The 18,288-nt window shown below is 57.3% G+C and overlaps 8 non-coding genes and 5 pseudogenes across 8 annotated transcripts; all 13 read left to right on the forward strand.

The window, feature by feature from the left end:
• Positions 1-104: 104 nt before the first annotated feature.
• On the forward strand, positions 105-223 carry LOC146637287 (5S ribosomal RNA). Its single transcript, XR_014905517.1, has one exon. It is a non-coding gene; the product is annotated as a 5S ribosomal RNA (ribosomal RNA).
• A 1,013-nt stretch (positions 224-1,236) lies between these two features.
• Positions 1,237-1,355, forward strand: LOC146637288 (5S ribosomal RNA). Its single transcript, XR_014905847.1, has one exon. It is a non-coding gene; the product is annotated as a 5S ribosomal RNA (ribosomal RNA).
• A 1,250-nt stretch (positions 1,356-2,605) lies between these two features.
• On the forward strand, positions 2,606-2,724 carry LOC146637289 (5S ribosomal RNA; annotated as a pseudogene).
• Positions 2,725-4,057: 1,333 nt separating this feature from the next.
• Positions 4,058-4,176, forward strand: LOC146637290 (5S ribosomal RNA). Its single transcript, XR_014905849.1, has one exon. It is a non-coding gene; the product is annotated as a 5S ribosomal RNA (ribosomal RNA).
• Positions 4,177-5,466: 1,290 nt separating this feature from the next.
• Positions 5,467-5,585, forward strand: LOC146637291 (5S ribosomal RNA; annotated as a pseudogene).
• Positions 5,586-8,529: 2,944 nt separating this feature from the next.
• LOC146637292 (5S ribosomal RNA) lies at positions 8,530-8,648 on the forward strand (annotated as a pseudogene).
• An 820-nt stretch (positions 8,649-9,468) lies between these two features.
• Positions 9,469-9,587, forward strand: LOC146637293 (5S ribosomal RNA; annotated as a pseudogene).
• A 782-nt stretch (positions 9,588-10,369) lies between these two features.
• LOC146637294 (5S ribosomal RNA) lies at positions 10,370-10,488 on the forward strand. Its single transcript, XR_014905850.1, has one exon. It is a non-coding gene; the product is annotated as a 5S ribosomal RNA (ribosomal RNA).
• A 637-nt stretch (positions 10,489-11,125) lies between these two features.
• Positions 11,126-11,244, forward strand: LOC146637295 (5S ribosomal RNA; annotated as a pseudogene).
• A 1,021-nt stretch (positions 11,245-12,265) lies between these two features.
• LOC146637296 (5S ribosomal RNA) lies at positions 12,266-12,384 on the forward strand. Its single transcript, XR_014905660.1, has one exon. It is a non-coding gene; the product is annotated as a 5S ribosomal RNA (ribosomal RNA).
• A 1,654-nt stretch (positions 12,385-14,038) lies between these two features.
• Positions 14,039-14,157, forward strand: LOC146637297 (5S ribosomal RNA). Its single transcript, XR_014905851.1, has one exon. It is a non-coding gene; the product is annotated as a 5S ribosomal RNA (ribosomal RNA).
• A 1,799-nt stretch (positions 14,158-15,956) lies between these two features.
• Positions 15,957-16,075, forward strand: LOC146637298 (5S ribosomal RNA). The gene has a single exon (XR_014905852.1). It is a non-coding gene; the product is annotated as a 5S ribosomal RNA (ribosomal RNA).
• Positions 16,076-17,293: 1,218 nt separating this feature from the next.
• On the forward strand, positions 17,294-17,412 carry LOC146637299 (5S ribosomal RNA). The gene has a single exon (XR_014905853.1). It is a non-coding gene; the product is annotated as a 5S ribosomal RNA (ribosomal RNA).
• The last annotated feature ends 876 nt before the right edge of the window (positions 17,413-18,288 follow it).

Consider the following 18,288-nt stretch of genomic DNA (forward strand, 5'->3'; position numbering starts at 1 on the left):
TATGCAAACATGCAGGTATGGTTATAGGATTGTCTTCCTAACTTCAGGTACTTGCCACCTAATCACTTGAATCCATAAATTGAGACATTGTGCTGGGGCCAGCAGCTTACGGCCATACCACCCTGAGCACGCCCGACCTCGTCTGATCTCGGAAGCTAAGCAGGGCTGGGCTTGGTTAGTACTTGGATGGGAGACTACCTGGGAATACCTGGTGCTGTAAGCCTTTCATTTTCATGTCATTGAACCGCTTTTGATCCAGAGAAGGGGTGTATTAAAAGACCAAAAGCAGCTCCCCATTAATGAGGGCACATTAACGACATTGCTTTTGGCTGTTTTCCAATGTCTTGTGCTGCTAGCTGATGCCACCTACACCACACCAGGGCCTGAGTGACCGGCTGGGGCCACTTACACCACATCAGGGCCTGTGGCTCTGGCTGAGGCCACTTACACCACACCAGGGCCTGTGGCTGCTGGCTGAGGCCACCTACACCACACCAGGGCATTAGTTGCTATTGAGGCCAATTACACCACACCAGGGTCTGTGGCTCTTGCTCAGGCCACTTACACCACACCAGGGCCTGTGGCACTGGCTGAGGCCACTTACACCACACCAGGGCCTGTGGCTCTTGCTCAGGCCACTTACACCACACCAGGGCCTGTGGCTCTTGCTCAGGCCACTTACACCACACCAGGGCCTGTGGCACTGGCTGAGGCCACTTACACCACACCAGGGCCTGTGGCTCTTGCTCAGGCCACTTACACCACACCAGGGCCTGTGGCTCTTGCTCAGGCCACTTACACCACACCAGGGCCTGTGGCTCTTGCTCAGGCCACTTACACCAAACCAGGGCCTGTGGCTCTTGCTCAGGCCACTTACACCACACCAGGGCCTGTGGCTGCTGGCTGAGGCCACTTACACCACACCAGGGCCTGTGGCTCTTGCTCAGGCCACTCACATCACACCAGGCCCTGTGCTTCTGGCCGAGGCCATCTTCACCAAACCAGGCCCTGTGCTGCTTGCTGTGGCCATGTACAACACACCAGGCCCTGTGCTGGTTCCTGAGGCCATCTTCAACAATCCAGGGCCTGTGCTGTTGGATAAATGCCAAACTGAGCCTTTGGGTTAGGGTATTATGCAAACATGCAGGTATGGTTATAGGATTGTCTTCGTAACTTCAGGTACTTGCCACCTAATCACTTGAATCCATAAATTGAGACATTGTGCTGGGGCCAGCAGCTTACGGCCATACCACCCTGAGCACGCCCGACCTCGTCTGATCTCGGAAGCTAAGCAGGGCTGGGCTTGGTTAGTACTTGGATGGGAGACTGCCTGGGAATACCTGGTGCTGTAAGCCTTTCATTTTCATGTCATTGAACCGCTTTTGATCCAGAGAAGGGGTGTATTAAAAGACCAAAAGCAGCTGCCCATTAATGAGGGCACATTAACGACACTGCTTTTGGCTCTTTTCCAATGTCTTGTGCTGCTAGCTGATGCCACCTACACCACACCAGGGCCTGAGTGACCGGCTGGGGCCACTTACACCACATCAGGGCCTGTGGCTCTGGCTGAGGCCACTTACACCACACCAGGGCCTGTGGCTGCTGGCTGAGGCCACCTACACCACACCAGGGCCTGTGGCTGCTGGCTGAGGCCACCTACACCACACCAGGGCCTTAGTTGCTATTGAGGCCAATTACACCACACCAGGGTCTGTGGCTCTTGCTCAGGCCACTTACACCACACCAGGGCCTGTGGCACTGGCTGAGGCCACTTACACCACACCAGGGCCTGTGGCTGCTGGCTGAGGCCACTTACACCACACAAGGGCCTGTGGCTGCTGGCTGAGGCCACCTACACCACACCAGGGCCTGTGGCTGCTGGCTGAGGCCACTTACACCACACCAGGGCCTGTGGCTCTTGCTCAGGCCACTCACATCACACCAGGCCCTGCGCTTCTGGCCGAGGCCATCTTCACCAAACCAGGCCCTGTGGCTCTTGCTCAGGCCACTTACACCACACCAGGGCCTTATTTGCTATTGAGGCCAATTACACCACACCAGGGTCTGTGGCTCTTGCTCAGGCCACTTACACCACACCAGGGCCTGTGGCACTGGCTGAGGCCACCTACACCACACCAGGGCCTGTGGCTGCTGGCTGAGACCACTTACACCACACCAGGGCCTGTGGCTCTTGCTCAGGCCACTTACACCACACCAGGGCCTGTGGCTCTTGCTCAGGCCACTTACACCACACCAGGGCCTGTGGCTCTTGCTCAGGCCACTTACACCACACCAGGGCCTGTGGCTCTTGCTCAGGCCACTCATATCACGCCAGGCCCTGTGCTTCTGGCCGAGGCCATCTTCACCAAACCAGGCCCTGTGCTGCTTGCTGTGGCCATGTACAACACACCAGGCCCTGTGCTGGTTCCTGAGGCCATCTTCAACAATCCAGGGCCTGTGCTGTTGGATAAATGCCAAACTGAGCCTTTGGGTTAGGGTATTATGCAAACATGCAGGTATGGTTATAGGATTGTCTTCGTAACTTCAGGTACTTGCCACCTAATCACTTGAATCCATAAATTGAGACATTGTGCTGGGGCCAGCAGCTTACGGCCATACCACCCTGAGCACGCCCGACCTCGTCTGATCTCGGAAGCTAAGCAGGGCTGGGCTTGGTTAGTACTTGGATGGGAGACTGCCTGGGAATACCTGGTTCTGTAAGCCTTTCATTTTCATGTCATTGAACCGCTTTTGATCCAGAGAAGGGGTGTATTAAAAGACCAAAAGCAGCTGCCCATTAATGAGGGCACATTAACGACATTGCTTTTGGCTCTTTTCCAATGTCTTGTGCTGCTAGCTGATGCAACCTACACCACACAAGGGCCTGAGTGACCGGCTGGGGCCACTTACACCACATCAGGGCCTGTGGCTCTGGCTGAGGCCACTTACACCACACCAGGGCCTGTGGCTGCTGGCTGAGGCCAGTTACACCACACCAGAGCCTGTGGCTGCTGGCTGAAGCCACTTACCCCACACCAGGGCCTTAGTTGCTATTGAGGCCACTTACACCACACCAGGGCCTGTGGCTGCTGGCTGAGGCCACCTACACCACACCAGGGCCTGTGGCTGCTGGCTGAGGCGACTTACACCACACCAGGGCCTTAGTTGCTATTGAGGCCAATTACACCACACCAGGGTCTGTGGCTCTTGCTCAGGCCACTTACACCACACCAGGGCCTGTGGCACTGGCTGAGGCCACTTACACCACACCAGGGCCTGTGGCTGCTGGCTGAGACCACTTACACCACACCAGGGCCTGTGGCTGCTGGCTGAGACCACTTACACCACACCAGGGCCTGTGGCTCTTGCTCAGGCCACTTACACCACACCAGGGCCTGTGGCTCTTGCTCAGGCCACTTACACCACACCAGGGCCTGTGGCTCTTGCTCAGGCCACTTACACCACACCAGGGCCCTTTTGCTGCTGGCTGAGGCCACTTACACCACACCAGTGCCTGTGGCTTCTGGCTGAGGCCACTTACACCACACCAGTGCCTGTGGCTTCTGGCTGAGGCGACTTACACCACACCAGGGCCTGTGGCTCTTGCTCAGGCCACTTACACCACACCAGGGCCTGTGGCTCTTGCTCAGGCCACTTACACCAAACCAGGGCCTGTGGCTCTTGCTCAGGCCACTTACACCACACCAGGGCCTGTGGCTGCTGGCTGAGGCCACTTACACCACACCAGGGCCTGTGGCTCTTGCTCAGGCCACTCACATCACACCAGGCCCTGTGCTTCTGGCCGAGGCCATCTTCACCAAACCAGGCCCTGTGCTGCTTGCTGTGGCCATGTACAACACACCAGGCCCTGTGCTGGTTCCTGAGGCCATCTTCAACAATCCAGGGCCTGTGCTGTTGGATAAATGCCAAACTGAGCCTTTGGGTTAGGGTATTATGCAAACATGCAGGTATGGTTATAGGATTGTCTTCGTAACTTCAGGTACTTGCCACCTAATCACTTGAATCCATAAATTGAGACATTGTGCTGGGGCCAGCAGCTTACGGCCATACCACCCTGAGCACGCCCGACCTCGTCTGATCTCGGAAGCTAAGCAGGGCTGGGCTTGGTTAGTACTTGGATGGGAGACTGCCTGGGAATACCTGGTGCTGTAAGCCTTTCATTTTCATGTCATTGAACCGCTTTTGATCCAGAGAAGGGGTGTATTAAAAGACCAAAAGCAGCTGCCCATTAATGAGGGCACATTAACGACACTGCTTTTGGCTCTTTTCCAATGTCTTGTGCTGCTAGCTGATGCCACCTACACCACACCAGGGCCTGAGTGACCGGCTGGGGCCACTTACACCACATCAGGGCCTGTGGCTCTGGCTGAGGCCACTTACACCACACCAGGGCCTGTGGCTGCTGGCTGAGGCCACCTACACCACACCAGGGCCTGTGGCTGCTGGCTGAGGCCACCTACACCACACCAGGGCCTTAGTTGCTATTGAGGCCAATTACACCACACCAGGGTCTGTGGCTCTTGCTCAGGCCACTTACACCACACCAGGGCCTGTGGCACTGGCTGAGGCCACTTACACCACACCAGGGCCTGTGGCTGCTGGCTGAGGCCACCTACACCACACCAGGGCCTGTGGCTGCTGGCTGAGGCCACTTACACCACACAAGGGCCTGTGGCTGCTGGCTGAGGCCACCTACACCACACCAGGGCCTGTGGCTGCTGGCTGAGGCCACTTACACCACACCAGGGCCTGTGGCTCTTGCTCAGGCCACTCACATCACACCAGGCCCTGCGCTTCTGGCCGAGGCCATCTTCACCAAACCAGGCCCTGTGGCTCTTGCTCAGGCCACTTACACCACACCAGGGCCTTATTTGCTATTGAGGCCAATTACACCACACCAGGGTCTGTGGCTCTTGCTCAGGCCACTTACACCACACCAGGGCCTGTGGCACTGGCTGAGGCCACCTACACCACACCAGGGCCTGTGGCTGCTGGCTGAGACCACTTACACCACACCAGGGCCTGTGGCTCTTGCTCAGGCCACTTACACCACACCAGGGCCTGTGGCTCTTGCTCAGGCCACTTACACCACACCAGGGCCTGTGGCTCTTGCTCAGGCCACTTACACCACACCAGGGCCTGTGGCTCTTGCTCAGGCCACTCATATCACGCCAGGCCCTGTGCTTCTGGCCGAGGCCATCTTCACCAAACCAGGCCCTGTGCTGCTTGCTGTGGCCATGTACAACACACCAGGCCCTGTGCTGGTTCCTGAGGCCATCTTCAACAATCCAGGGCCTGTGCTGTTGGATAAATGCCAAACTGAGCCTTTGGGTTAGGGTATTATGCAAACATGCAGGTATGGTTATAGGATTGTCTTCGTAACTTCAGGTACTTGCCACCTAATCACTTGAATCCATAAATTGAGACATTGTGCTGGGGCCAGCAGCTTACGGCCATACCACCCTGAGCACGCCCGACCTCGTCTGATCTCGGAAGCTAAGCAGGGCTGGGCTTGGTTAGTACTTGGATGGGAGACTGCCTGGGAATACCTGGTTCTGTAAGCCTTTCATTTTCATGTCATTGAACCGCTTTTGATCCAGAGAAGGGGTGTATTAAAAGACCAAAAGCAGCTGCCCATTAATGAGGGCACATTAACGACATTGCTTTTGGCTCTTTTCCAATGTCTTGTGCTGCTAGCTGATGCAACCTACACCACACAAGGGCCTGAGTGACCGGCTGGGGCCACTTACACCACATCAGGGCCTGTGGCTCTGGCTGAGGCCACTTACACCACACCAGGGCCTGTGGCTGCTGGCTGAGGCCAGTTACACCACACCAGAGCCTGTGGCTGCTGGCTGAAGCCACTTACCCCACACCAGGGCCTTAGTTGCTATTGAGGCCACTTACACCACACCAGGGCCTGTGGCTGCTGGCTGAGGCCACCTACACCACACCAGGGCCTGTGGCTGCTGGCTGAGGCGACTTACACCACACCAGGGCCTTAGTTGCTATTGAGGCCAATTACACCACACCAGGGTCTGTGGCTCTTGCTCAGGCCACTTACACCACACCAGGGCCTGTGGCACTGGCTGAGGCCACTTACACCACACCAGGGCCTGTGGCTGCTGGCTGAGACCACTTACACCACACCAGGGCCTGTGGCTGCTGGCTGAGACCACTTACACCACACCAGGGCCTGTGGCTCTTGCTCAGGCCACTTACACCACACCAGGGCCTGTGGCTCTTGCTCAGGCCACTTACACCACACCAGGGCCTGTGGCTCTTGCTCAGGCCACTTACACCACACCAGGGCCCTTTTGCTGCTGGCTGAGGCCACTTACACCACACCAGTGCCTGTGGCTTCTGGCTGAGGCCACTTACACCACACCAGTGCCTGTGGCTTCTGGCTGAGGCGACTTACACCACACCAGGGCCTGTGGCTGCTGGCTGAGGCCACTTACACCACACCAGGGCCTGTGGCTGCTGGCTGAGGCCACCTACACCACACCAGGGCCTGTGGCTGCTGGCTGAGACCACTTACACCACACCAGGGCCTTAGTTGCTATTGAGGCCAATTACACCACACCAGGGTCTGTGGCTCTTGCTCAGGCCACTTACACCACACCAGGGCCTGTGGCACTGGCTGAGGCCACTTACACCACACCAGGGCCTGTGGCTGCTGGCTGAGGCCACCTACACCACACCAGGGCCTGTGGCTGCTGGCTGAGGCCACTTACACCACACCAGGGCCTTAGTTGCTATTGAGGCCAATTACACCACACCAGGGTCTGTGGCTCTTGCTCAGGCCACTTACACCACACCAGGGCCTGTGGCACTGGCTGAGGCGACTTACACCACACCAGGGCCTGTGGCTGCTGGCTGAGGCCACCTACACCACACCAGGGCCTGTGGCTGCTGACTGAGGCGACTTACACCACACCAGGGCCCTTTTGCTGCTGGCTGAGGCCACTTACACCACACCAGTGCCTGTGGCTTCTGGCTGAGGCGACTTACACCACACCAGGGCCTGTGGCTGCTGGCTGAGGCCACTTACACCACACCAGGGCCTGTGGCTCTTGCTCAGGCCACTCACATCACACCAGGCCCTGCGCTTCTGGCCGAGGCCATCTTCACCAAACCAGGCCCTGTGGCTCTTGCTCAGGCCACTTACACCACACCAGGGCCTTATTTGCTATTGAGGCCAATTACACCACACCAGGACCTGTGGCTCTTGCTCAGGCCACTTACACCACACCAGGGCCTTAGTTGCTATTGAGGCCAATTACACCACACCAGGGTCTGTGGCTCTTGCTCAGGCCACTTACACCACACCAGGGCCTGTGGCACTGGCTGAGGCCACTTACACCACACCAGGGCCTGTGGCTGCTGGCTGAGGCCACTTACAACACACCAGGGCCTGTGGCTGCTGGCTGAGGCCACCTACACCACACCAGGGCCTTAGTTGCTATTGAGGCCAATTACACCACACCAGGGTCTGTGGCTCTTGCTCAGGCCACTTACACCACACCAGGGCCTGTGGCACTGGCTGAGGCCACTTACACCACACCAGGGCCTGTGGCTGCTGGCTGAGGCCACTTACACCACACAAGGGCCTGTGGCTGCTGGCTGAGGCCACCTACACCACACCAGGGCCTGTGGCTGCTGGCTGAGACCACTTACACCACACCAGGGCCTGTGGCTCTTGCTCAGGCCACTTACACCACACCAGGGCCTGTGGCTCTTGCTCAGGCCACTTACACCACACCAGGGCCTGTGGCTCTTGCTCAGGCCACTTACACCACACCAGTGCCTGTGGCTTCTGGCTGAGGCGACTTACACCACACCAGGGCCTGTGGCTGCTGGCTGAGGCCACTTACACCACACCAGGGCCTGTGGCTCTTGCTCAGGCCACTCACATCACACCAGGCCCTGCGCTTCTGGCCGAGGCCATCTTCACCAAACCAGGCCCTGTGCTGCTTGCTGTGGCCATGTACAACACACCAGGCCCTGTGCTGGTTCCTGAGGCCATCTTCAACAATCCAGGGCCTGAGTGACCGGCTGGGGCCACTTACACCACATCAGGGCCTGTGGCTCTGGCTGAGGCCACTTACACCACACCAGGGCCTGTGGCTGCTGGCTGAGGCCAGTTACACCACACCAGGGCCTTAGTTGCTATTGAGGCCAATTACACCACACCAGGGTCTGTGGCTCTTGCTCAGGCCACTCACATCACACCAGGCCCTGCGCTTCTGGCCGAGGCCATCTTCACCAAACCTGGCCCTCTGCTGCTAGCTGTGGCCATGTACAACACACCAGGCCCTGTGCTGGTTCCTGAGGCCATCTTCAACAATCCAGGGCCTGTGCTGTTGGATAAATGCCAAACTAAGCCTTTGGGTTAGGGTATTATGCAAACATGCAGGTATGGTTATAGGATTGTCTTCGTAACTTCAGGTACTTGCCACCTAATCACTTGAATCCATAAATTGAGACATTGTGCTGGGGCCAGCAGCTTACGGCCATACCACCCTGAGCACGCCCGACCTCGTCTGATCTCGGAAGCTAAGCAGGGCTGGGCTTGGTTAGTACTCGGATGGGAGACTGCCTTGGAATACCTGGTGCTGTAAGCCTTTCATTTTCATGTCATTGAACCGCTTTTGATCCAGAGAAGGGGTGTATTAAAAGACCAAAAGCAGCTGCCCATTAATGAGGGCACATTAACGACATTGCTTTTGGCTCTTTTCCAATGTCTTGTGCTGCTAGCTGATGCCACCTACACCACACCAGGGCCTGAGTGACCGGCTGGGGCCACTTACACCACATCAGGGCCTGTGGCTCTGGCTGAGGCCACTTACACCACACCAGGGCCTGTGGCTGCTGGCTGAGGCCACCTACACCACACCAGGGCCTTAGTTGCTATTGAGGCCAATTACACCACACCAGGGTCTGTGGCTCTTGCTCAGGCCACTTACACCACACCAGGGCCTGTGGCACTGGCTGAGGCCACTTACACCACACCAGGGCCTGTGGCTGCTGGCTGAGGCCACTTACACCACACAAGGGCCTGTGGCTGCTGGCTGAGGCCACCTACACCACACCAGGGCCTGTGGCTGCTGGCTGAGGCCACTTACAACACACCAGGGCCTGTGGCTCTTGCTCAGGCCACTCATATCACACCAGGCCCTGTGCTTCTGGCCGAGGCCATCTTCACCAAACCAGGCCCTGTGCTGCTTGCTGTGGCCATGTACAACACACCAGGCCCTGTGCTGGTTCCTGAGGCCATCTTCAACAATCCAGGGCCTGTGCTGTTGGATAAATGCCAAACTGAGCCTTTGGGTTAGGGTATTATGCAAACATGTAGGTATGGTTATAGGATTGTCTTCGTAACTTCAGGTACTTGCCACCTAATCACTTGAATCCATAAATTGAGACATTGTGCTGGGGCCAGCAGCTTACGGCCATACCACCCTGAGCACGCCCGACCTTGTCTGATCTCGGAAGCTAAGCAGGGCTGGGCTTGTTTAGTACTTGGATGGGAGACTGCCTGGGAATACCTGGTGCTGTAAGCCTTTCCTTTTCATGTCATTGAACCGCTTTTGATCCAGAGAAGGGGTGTATTAAAAGACCAAAAGCATCTGCCCATTAATGAGGGCACATTAACAACACTGCTTTTGGCTCTTTTCCAATGTCTTGTGCTGCTAGCTGATGCCACCTACACCACACCAGGGCCTGAGTGACCGGCTGGGGCCACTTACACCACATCAGGGCCTGTGGCTCTGGCTGAGGCCACTTACACCACACCAGGGCCTGTGGCTGCTGGCTGAGGCCACTTACACCACACCAGGGCCTGTGGCTGCTGGCTGAGGCCACCTACACCACACCAGGGCATTAGTTGCTATTGAGGCCAATTACACCACACCAGGGTCTGTGGCTCTTGCTCAGGCCACTTACACCACACCAGGGCCTGTGGCACTGGCTGAGGCCACTTACACCACACCAGGGCCTGTGGCTGCTGGTTGAGGCCACTTACAACACACCAGGGCCTGTGGCTGCTGGCTGAGGCCACTTACACCAAACCAGGGCCTGTGGCTGCTTGCTGAGGCCATCTTCACCAAACCAGGCCCTGTGCTGCTTGCTGTGGCCATGTAAAACACACCAGGTCCTGTGCTGGTTCTTGAGGCCATCTTCAACAATCCAGGGCCTGTGCTGTTGGATAAATGCCAAACTGAGCCTTTGGGTTAGGGTATTATGCAAACATGCAGGTATGGTTATAGGATTGTCTTCGTAACTTCAGGTACTTGCCACCTAATCACTTGAATCCATAAATTGAGACATTGTGCTGGGGCCAGCAGCTTACGGCCATACCACCCTGAGCACGCCCGACCTCGTCTGATCTCGGAAGCTAAGCAGGGCTGGGCTTGGTTAGTACTTGGATGGGAGACTGCCTGGGAATACCTGGTGCTGTAAGCCTTTCATTTTCATGTCATTGAACCGCTTTTGATCCAGAGAAGGGGTGTATTAAAAGACCAAAAGCAGCTCCCCATTAATGAGGGCACATTAACGACATTGCTTTTGGCTGTTTTCCAATGTCTTGTGCTGCTAGCTGATGCCACCTACACCACACCAGGGCCTGAGTGACCGGCTGGGGCCACTTACACCACATCAGGGCCTGTGGCTGCTGGCTGAGGCCACTTACACCACACCAGGGCCTGTGGCTGCTGGCTGAGGCCACCTACACCACACCAGGGCCTTAGTTGCTATTGAGGCCAATTACACCACACCAGGGTCTGTGGCTCTTGCTCAGGCCACTCATATCACACCAGGCCCTGTGCTTCTGGCCGAGGCCATCTTCACCAAACCAGGCCCTGTGCTGCTTGCTGTGGCCATGTACAATACACCAGGCCCTGTGCTGGTTCCTGAGGCCATCTTCAACAATCCAGGGCCTGTGCTGTTGGATAAATGCCAAACTGAGCCTTTGGGTTAGGGTATTATGCAAACATGCAGGTATGGTTATAGGATTGTCTTCGTAACTTCAGGTACTTGCCACCTAATCACTTGAATCCATAAATTGAGACATTGTGCTGGCGCCAGCAGCTTACGGCCAGCAGCTTACGGCCATACCACCCTGAGCACGCCCGACCTCGTCTGATCTCGGAAGCTAAGCAGGGCTGGGCTTGGTTAGTACTTGGATGGGAGACTGCCTGGTAATACCTGGTGCTGTAAGCCTTTCATTTTCATGTCATTGAACCGCTTTTGATCCAGAGAAGGGGTGTATTAAAAGACCAAAAGCATCTGCCCATTAATGAGGGCTTATTAACGACATTGCTTTTGGCTCTTTTCCAATGTCTTGTGCTGCTAGCTGATGCAACCTACACCACACAAGGGCCTGAGTGACCGGCTGGGGCCACTTACACCACATCAGGGCCTGTGTCTCTGGCTGAGGCCACTTACACCACACCAGGGCCTGTGGCTGCTGGCTGAGGCCACTTACACCACACCAGGGCCTGTGGCTGCTGGCTGAGGCCACCTACACCACACCAGGGCATTAGTTGCTATTGAGGCCAATTACACCACACCAGGGTCTGTGGCTCTTGCTCAGGCCACTTACACCACACCAGGGCCTGTGGCACTGGCTGAGGCCACTTACACCACATCAGGGCCTGTGGCTGCTGGCTGAGGCCACTTACACCACACCAGGGCCTGTGGCTGCTGGCTGAGGCCACTTACACCACACCAGGACCTGTGGCTGCTGGCTGAGGCCACCTACACCACACCAGGGCCTGTGGCTGCTGACTGAGGCGACTTACACCACACCAGGGCCCTTTTGCTGCTGGCTGAGGCCACTTACACCACACCAGTGCCTGTGGCTTCTGGCTGAGGCGACTTACACCACACCAGGGCCTGTGGCTGCTGGCTGAGGCCACTTACACCACACCAGGGCCTGTGGCTCTTGCTCAGGCCACTCACATCACACCAGGCCCTGTGCTTCTGGCCGAGGCCATCTTCACCAAACCAGGCCCTGTGCTGCTTGCTGTGGCCATGTACAACACACCGGGCCCTGTGCTGGTTCCTGAGGCCATCTTCAACAATCCAGGGCCTGTGCTGTTGGATAAATGCCAAACTGAGCCTTTGGGTTAGGGTATTATGCAAACATGCAGGTATGGTTATAGGATTGTCTTCGTAACTTCAGGTACTTGCCACCTAATCACTTGAATCCATAAATTGAGACATTGTGCTGGGGCCAGCAGCTTACGGCCATACCACCCTGAGCACGCCCGACCTCGTCTGATCTCGGAAGCTAAGCAGGGCTGGGCTTGGTTAGTACTTGGATGGGAGACTTCCTGGGAATACCTGGTGCTGTAAGCCTTTCATTTTCATGTCATTGAACCGCTTTTGATCCAGAGAAGGGGTGTATTAAAAGACCAAAAGCAGCTGCCCATTAATGAGGGCACATTAACGACACTGCTTTTGGCTCTTTTCCAATGTCTTGTGCTGCTAGCTGATGCCACCTACACCACACCAGGGCCTGAGTGACCGGCTGGGGCCACTTACACCACATCAGGGCCTGTGGCTCTGGCTGAGGCCACTTACACCACACCAGGGCCTGTGGCTGCTGGCTGAGGCAACCTACACCACACCAGGGCATTAGTTGCTATTGAGGCCAATTACACCACACCAGGGTCTGTGGCTCTTGCTCAGGCCACTTACACCACACCAGGGCCTGTGGCACTGGCTGAGGCCACTTACACCACACCAGGGCCTGTGGCTGCTGGCTGAGGCCACTTACACCACACCAGGGCCTGTGGCTGCTGGCTGAGGCCACCTACACCACACCAGGGCCTGTGGCTGCTGACTGAGGCGACTTACACCACACCAGTGCCTGTGGCTTCTGGCTGAGGCGACTTACACCACACCAGGGCCTGTGGCTGCTGGCTGAGGCCACCTACACCACACCAGGGCCCTTTTGCTGCTGGCTGAGGCCACTTACACCACACCAGTGCCTGTGGCTTCTGGCTGAGGCGACTTACACCACACCAGGGCCTGTGGCTGCTGGCTGAGGCCACCTACACCACACCAGGGCCTTAGTTGCTATTGAGGCCAATTACACCACACCAGAGCCTGTGGCTGCTGGCTGAAGCCACTTACACCACACCAGGGCCTTAGTTGCTATTGAGGCCACTTACACCACACCAGGGCCTGTGGCTGCTGGCTGAGGCCACCTACACCACACCAGGGCCTGTGGCTGCTGGCTGAGGCGACTTACACCACACCAGGGCCCTTTTGCTGCTGGCTGAGGCCACTTACACCACACCAGTGCCTGTGGCTTCTGGCTGAGGCGACTTACACCACACCAGGGCCTGTGGCACTTGCTCAGGCCACTTACACCACACCAGGGCCTGTGGCTCTTGCTCAGGCCACTTACACCACACCAGGGCCTGTGGCACTGGCTGAGGCCACTTAGACCACACCAGGGCCTGTGGCTGCTGGCTGAGGCCACTTACAACACACCAGGGCCTGTGGCTGCTGGCTGAGGCCACTTACACCAAACCAGGGCCTGTGGCTCTTGCTCAGGCCACTTACACCACACCAGGGCCTGTGGCTGCTGGCTGAGGCCACTTACAACACACCAGGGCCTGTGGCTGCTGGCTGAGGCCACTTACACCAAACCAGGGCCTGTGGCTGCTGGCTGAGGCCACTTACACCACACCAGGGCCTGTGGCTCTTGCTCAGGCCACTCACATCACACCAGGCCCTGTGCTTCTGGCCGAGGCCATCTTCACCAAACCAGGCCCTGTGCTGCTTGCTGTGGCCATGTACAACACACCAGGCCCTGTGCTGGTTCCTGAGGCCATCTTCAACAATCCAGGGCCTGTGCTGTTGGATAAATGCCAAACTGAGCCTTTGGGTTAGGGTATTATGCAAACATGCAGGTATGGTTATAGGATTGTCTTCGTAACTTCAGGTACTTGCCACCTAATCACTTGAATCCATAAATTGAGACATTGTGCTGGGGCCAGCAGCTTACGGCCATACCACCCTGAGCACGCCCGACCTCGTCTGATCTCGGAAGCTAAGCAGGGCTGGGCTTGGTTAGTACTTGGATGGGAGACTGCCTGGGAATACCTGGTGCTGTAAGCCTTTCATTTTCATGTCATTGAACCGCTTTTGATCCAGAGAAGGGGTGTATTAAAAGACCAAAAGCAGCTGCCCATTAATGAGGGCACATTAACGACACTGCTTTTGGCTCTTTTCCAATGTCTTGTGCTGCTAGCTGATGCCACCTACACCACACCAGGGCCTGAGTGACCGGCTGGGGCCACTTACACCACATCAGGGCCTGTGGCTCTGGCTGAGGCCACTTACACCACACCAGGGCCTGTGGCTGCTGGCTGAGGCCACCTACACCACACCAGGGCCTTAGTTGCTATTGATGCCAATTACACCACACCAGGGTCTGTGGCTCTTGCGCAGGCCACTTACACCACACCAGGGCCTGTGGCACTGGCTGAGGCCACTTACACCACACCAGGGCCTGTGGCTGCTGGCTGAGGCCACTTACACCACACAAGGGCCTGTGGCTGCTGGCTGAGGCCAGTTACACCACACCAGGGCCTTAGTTGCTATTGAGGCCACTTACACCACACCAGGGCCTGTGGCTCTTGCTCAGGCCACTCACATCACACCAGGCCCTGCTTTTCTGGCCGAGGCCATCTTCACCAAACCTGGCCCTCTGCTGCTAGCTGTGGCCATGTACAACACACCAGGCCCTGTGCTGGTTCCTGAGGCCACTTACACCACACCAGTGCCTGTGGCTTCTGGCTGAGGCGACTTACACCACACCAGGGCCTGTGGCTGCTGGCTGAGGCCACTTACACCACACCAGGGCCTGTGGCTCTTGCTCAGGCCACTCACATCACACCAGGCCCTGCGCTTCTGGCCGAGGCCATCTTCACCAAACCTGGCCCTCTGCTGCTAGCTGTGGCCATGTACAACACACCAGGCCCTGTGCTGGTTCCTGAGGCCACTTACACCACACCAGTGCCTGTGGCTTCTGGCTGAGGCGACTTACACCACACCAGGGCCTGTGGCTGCTGGCTGAGGCCACTTACACCACACCAGGGCCTGTGGCTCTTGCTCAGGCCACTCACATCACACCAGGCCCTGCGCTTCTGGCCGAGGCCATCTTCACCAAACCTGGCCCTCTGCTGCTAGCTGTGGCCATGTACAACACACCAGGCCCTGTGCTGGTTCCTGAGGCCACTTACACCACACCAGTGCCTGTGGCTTCTGGCTGAGGCGACTTACACCACACCAGGGCCTGTGGCTGCTGGCTGAGGCCACTTACACCACACCAGGGCCTGTGGCTCTTGCTCAGGCCACTCACATCACACCAGGCCCTGCGCTTCTGGCCGAGGCCATCTTCACCAAACCAGGCCCTGTGGCTCTTGCTCAGGCCACTTACACCACACCAGGGCCTTATTTGCTATTGAGGCCACTTACACCACACCAGGGCCTGTGGCTCTGGCTTAGGTCACTTACACCACACCAGGGCCTGTGGCACTTGCTCAGGCCACTTACACCACACCAGGGCCTGTGGCTGCTGGCTGAGGCCACTTACACCACACCAGGGCCTGTGGCTCTTGCTCAGGCCACTCACATCACACCAGGCCCTGCGCTTCTGGCCGAGGCCATCTTCACCAAACCAGGCCCTGTGCTGCTTGCTGTGGCCATGTACAACACACCAGGCCCTGTGCTGGTTCCTGAGGCCATCTTCAACAATCCAGGGCCTGTGCTGTTGGATAAATGCCAAACTGAGCCTTTGGGTTAGGGTATTATGCAAACATGCAGGTATGGTTATAGGATTGTCTTCGTAACTTCAGGTACTTGCCACCTAATCACTTGAATCCATAAATTGAGACATTGTGCTGGGGCCAGCAGCTTACGGCCATACCACCCTGAGCACGCCCGACCTCGTCTGATCTCGGAAGCTAAGCAGGGCTGGGCTTGGTTAGTACTTGGATGGGAGACTGCCTGGGAATACCTGGTGCTGTAAGCCTTTCCTTTTCATGTCATTGAACCGCTTTTGATCCAGAGAAGGGGTGTATTAAAAGACCAAAAGCATCTGCCCATTAATGAGGGCACATTAACAACACTGCTTTTGGCTCTTTTCCAATGTCTTGTGCTGCTAGCTGATGCCACCTACACCACACCAGGGCCTGAGTGACCGGCTGGGGCCACTTACACCACATCAGGGCCTGTGGCTCTGGCTGAGGCCACTTACACCACACCAGGGCCTGTGGCTGCTGGCTGAGGCCAGTTACACCACACCAGAGCCTGTGGCTGCTGGCTGAAGCCACTTACACCACACCAGGGCCTTAGTTGCTATTGAGGCCACTTACACCACACCAGGGCCTGTGGCTGCTGGCTGAGGCCACCTACACCACACCAGGGCCTGTGGCTGCTGGCTGAGGCGACTTACACCACACCAGGGCCCTTTTGCTGCTGGCTGAGGCCACTTACACCACACCAGTGCCTGTGGCTTCTGGCTGAGGCGACTTACACCACACCAGGGCCTGTGGCACTTGCTCAGGCCACTTACACCACACCAGGGCCTGTGGCTCTTGCTCAGGCCACTTACACCACACCAGGGCCTGTGGCACTGGCTGAGGCCACTTAGACCACACCAGGGCCTGTGGCTGCTGGCTGAGGCCACTTACAACACACCAGGGCTTGTGGCTGCTGGCTGAGGCCACTTACACCAAACCAGGGCCTGTGGCTCTTGCTCAGGCCACTTACACCACACCAGGGCCTGTGGCTGCTGGCTGAGGCCACTTACAACACACCAGGGCCTGTGGCTGCTGGCTGAGGCCACTTACACCAAACCAGGGCCTGTGGCTCTTGCTCAGGCCACTTACACCACACCAGGGCCTGTGGCTGCTGGCTGAGGCCACTTACACCACACCAGGGCCTGTGGCTCTTGCTCAGGCCACTCACATCACACCAGGCCCTGTGCTTCTGGCCGAGGCCATCTTCACCAAACCAGGCCCTGTGCTGCTTGCTGTGGCCATGTACAACACACCAGGCCCTGTGCTGGTTCCTGAGGCCATCTTCAACAATCCAGGGCCTGTGCTGTTGGATAAATGCCAAACTGAGCCTTTGGGTTAGGGTATTATGCAAACATGCAGGTATGGTTATAGGATTGTCTTCGTAACTTCAGGTACTTGCCACCTAATCACTTGAATCCATAAATTGAGACATTGTGCTGAGGCCAGCAGCTTACGGCCATACCACCCTGAGCACGCCCGACCTCGTCTGATCTCGGAAGCTAAGCAGGGCTGGGCTTGGTTAGTACTTGGATGGGAGACTGCCTGGGAATACCTGGTGCTGTAAGCCTTTCATTTTCATGTCATTGAACCGCTTTTGATCCAGAGAAGGGGTGTATTAAAAGACCAAAAGCAGCTGCCCATTAATGAGGGCACATTAACGACACTGCTTTTGGCTCTTTTCCAAAGTCTTGTGCTGCTAGCTGATGCCACCTACACCACACCAGGGCCTGAGTGACCGGCTGGGGCCACTTACACCACATCAGGGCCTGTGGCTCTGGCTGAGGCCACTTACACCACACCAGGGCCTGTGGCTGCTGGCTGAGGCCACCTACACCACACCAGGGCCTTAGTTGCTATTGAGGCCAATTACACCACACCAGGGTCTGTGGCTCTTGCTCAGGCCACTTACACCACACCAGGGCCTGTGGCACTGGCTGAGGCCACTTACACCACACCAGGGCCTGTGGCTGCTGGCTGAGGCCACTTACACCACACATGGGCCTGTGGCTGCTGGCTGAGGCCAGTTACACCACACCAGGGCCTTAGTTGCTATTGAGGCCACTTACACCACACCAGGGCCTGTGGCTCTTGCTCAGGCCACTCACATCACACCAGGCCCTGCGCTTCTGGCCGAGGCCATCTTCACCAAACCTGGCCCTCTGCTGCTAGCTGTGGCCATGTACAACACACCAGGCCCTGTGCTGGTTCCTGAGGCCACTTACACCACACCAGTGCCTGTGGCTTCTGGCTGAGGCGACTTACACCACACCAGGGCCTGTGGCTGCTGGCTGAGGCCACTTACACCACACCAGGGCCTGTGGCTCTTGCTCAGGCCACTCACATCACACCAGGCCCTGCGCTTCTGGCCGAGGCCATCTTCACCAAACCTGGCCCTCTGCTGCTAGCTGTGGCCATGTACAACACACCAGGCCCTGTGCTGGTT

This window comes from Diplotaxodon limnothrissa, linkage group LG3 (genome assembly GCF_057381915.1).
Source record: "Diplotaxodon limnothrissa isolate DT_005_m linkage group LG3, D_limnothrissa_male_GT1.1, whole genome shotgun sequence".
Taxonomy (NCBI): domain Eukaryota; kingdom Metazoa; phylum Chordata; class Actinopteri; order Cichliformes; family Cichlidae; genus Diplotaxodon; species Diplotaxodon limnothrissa.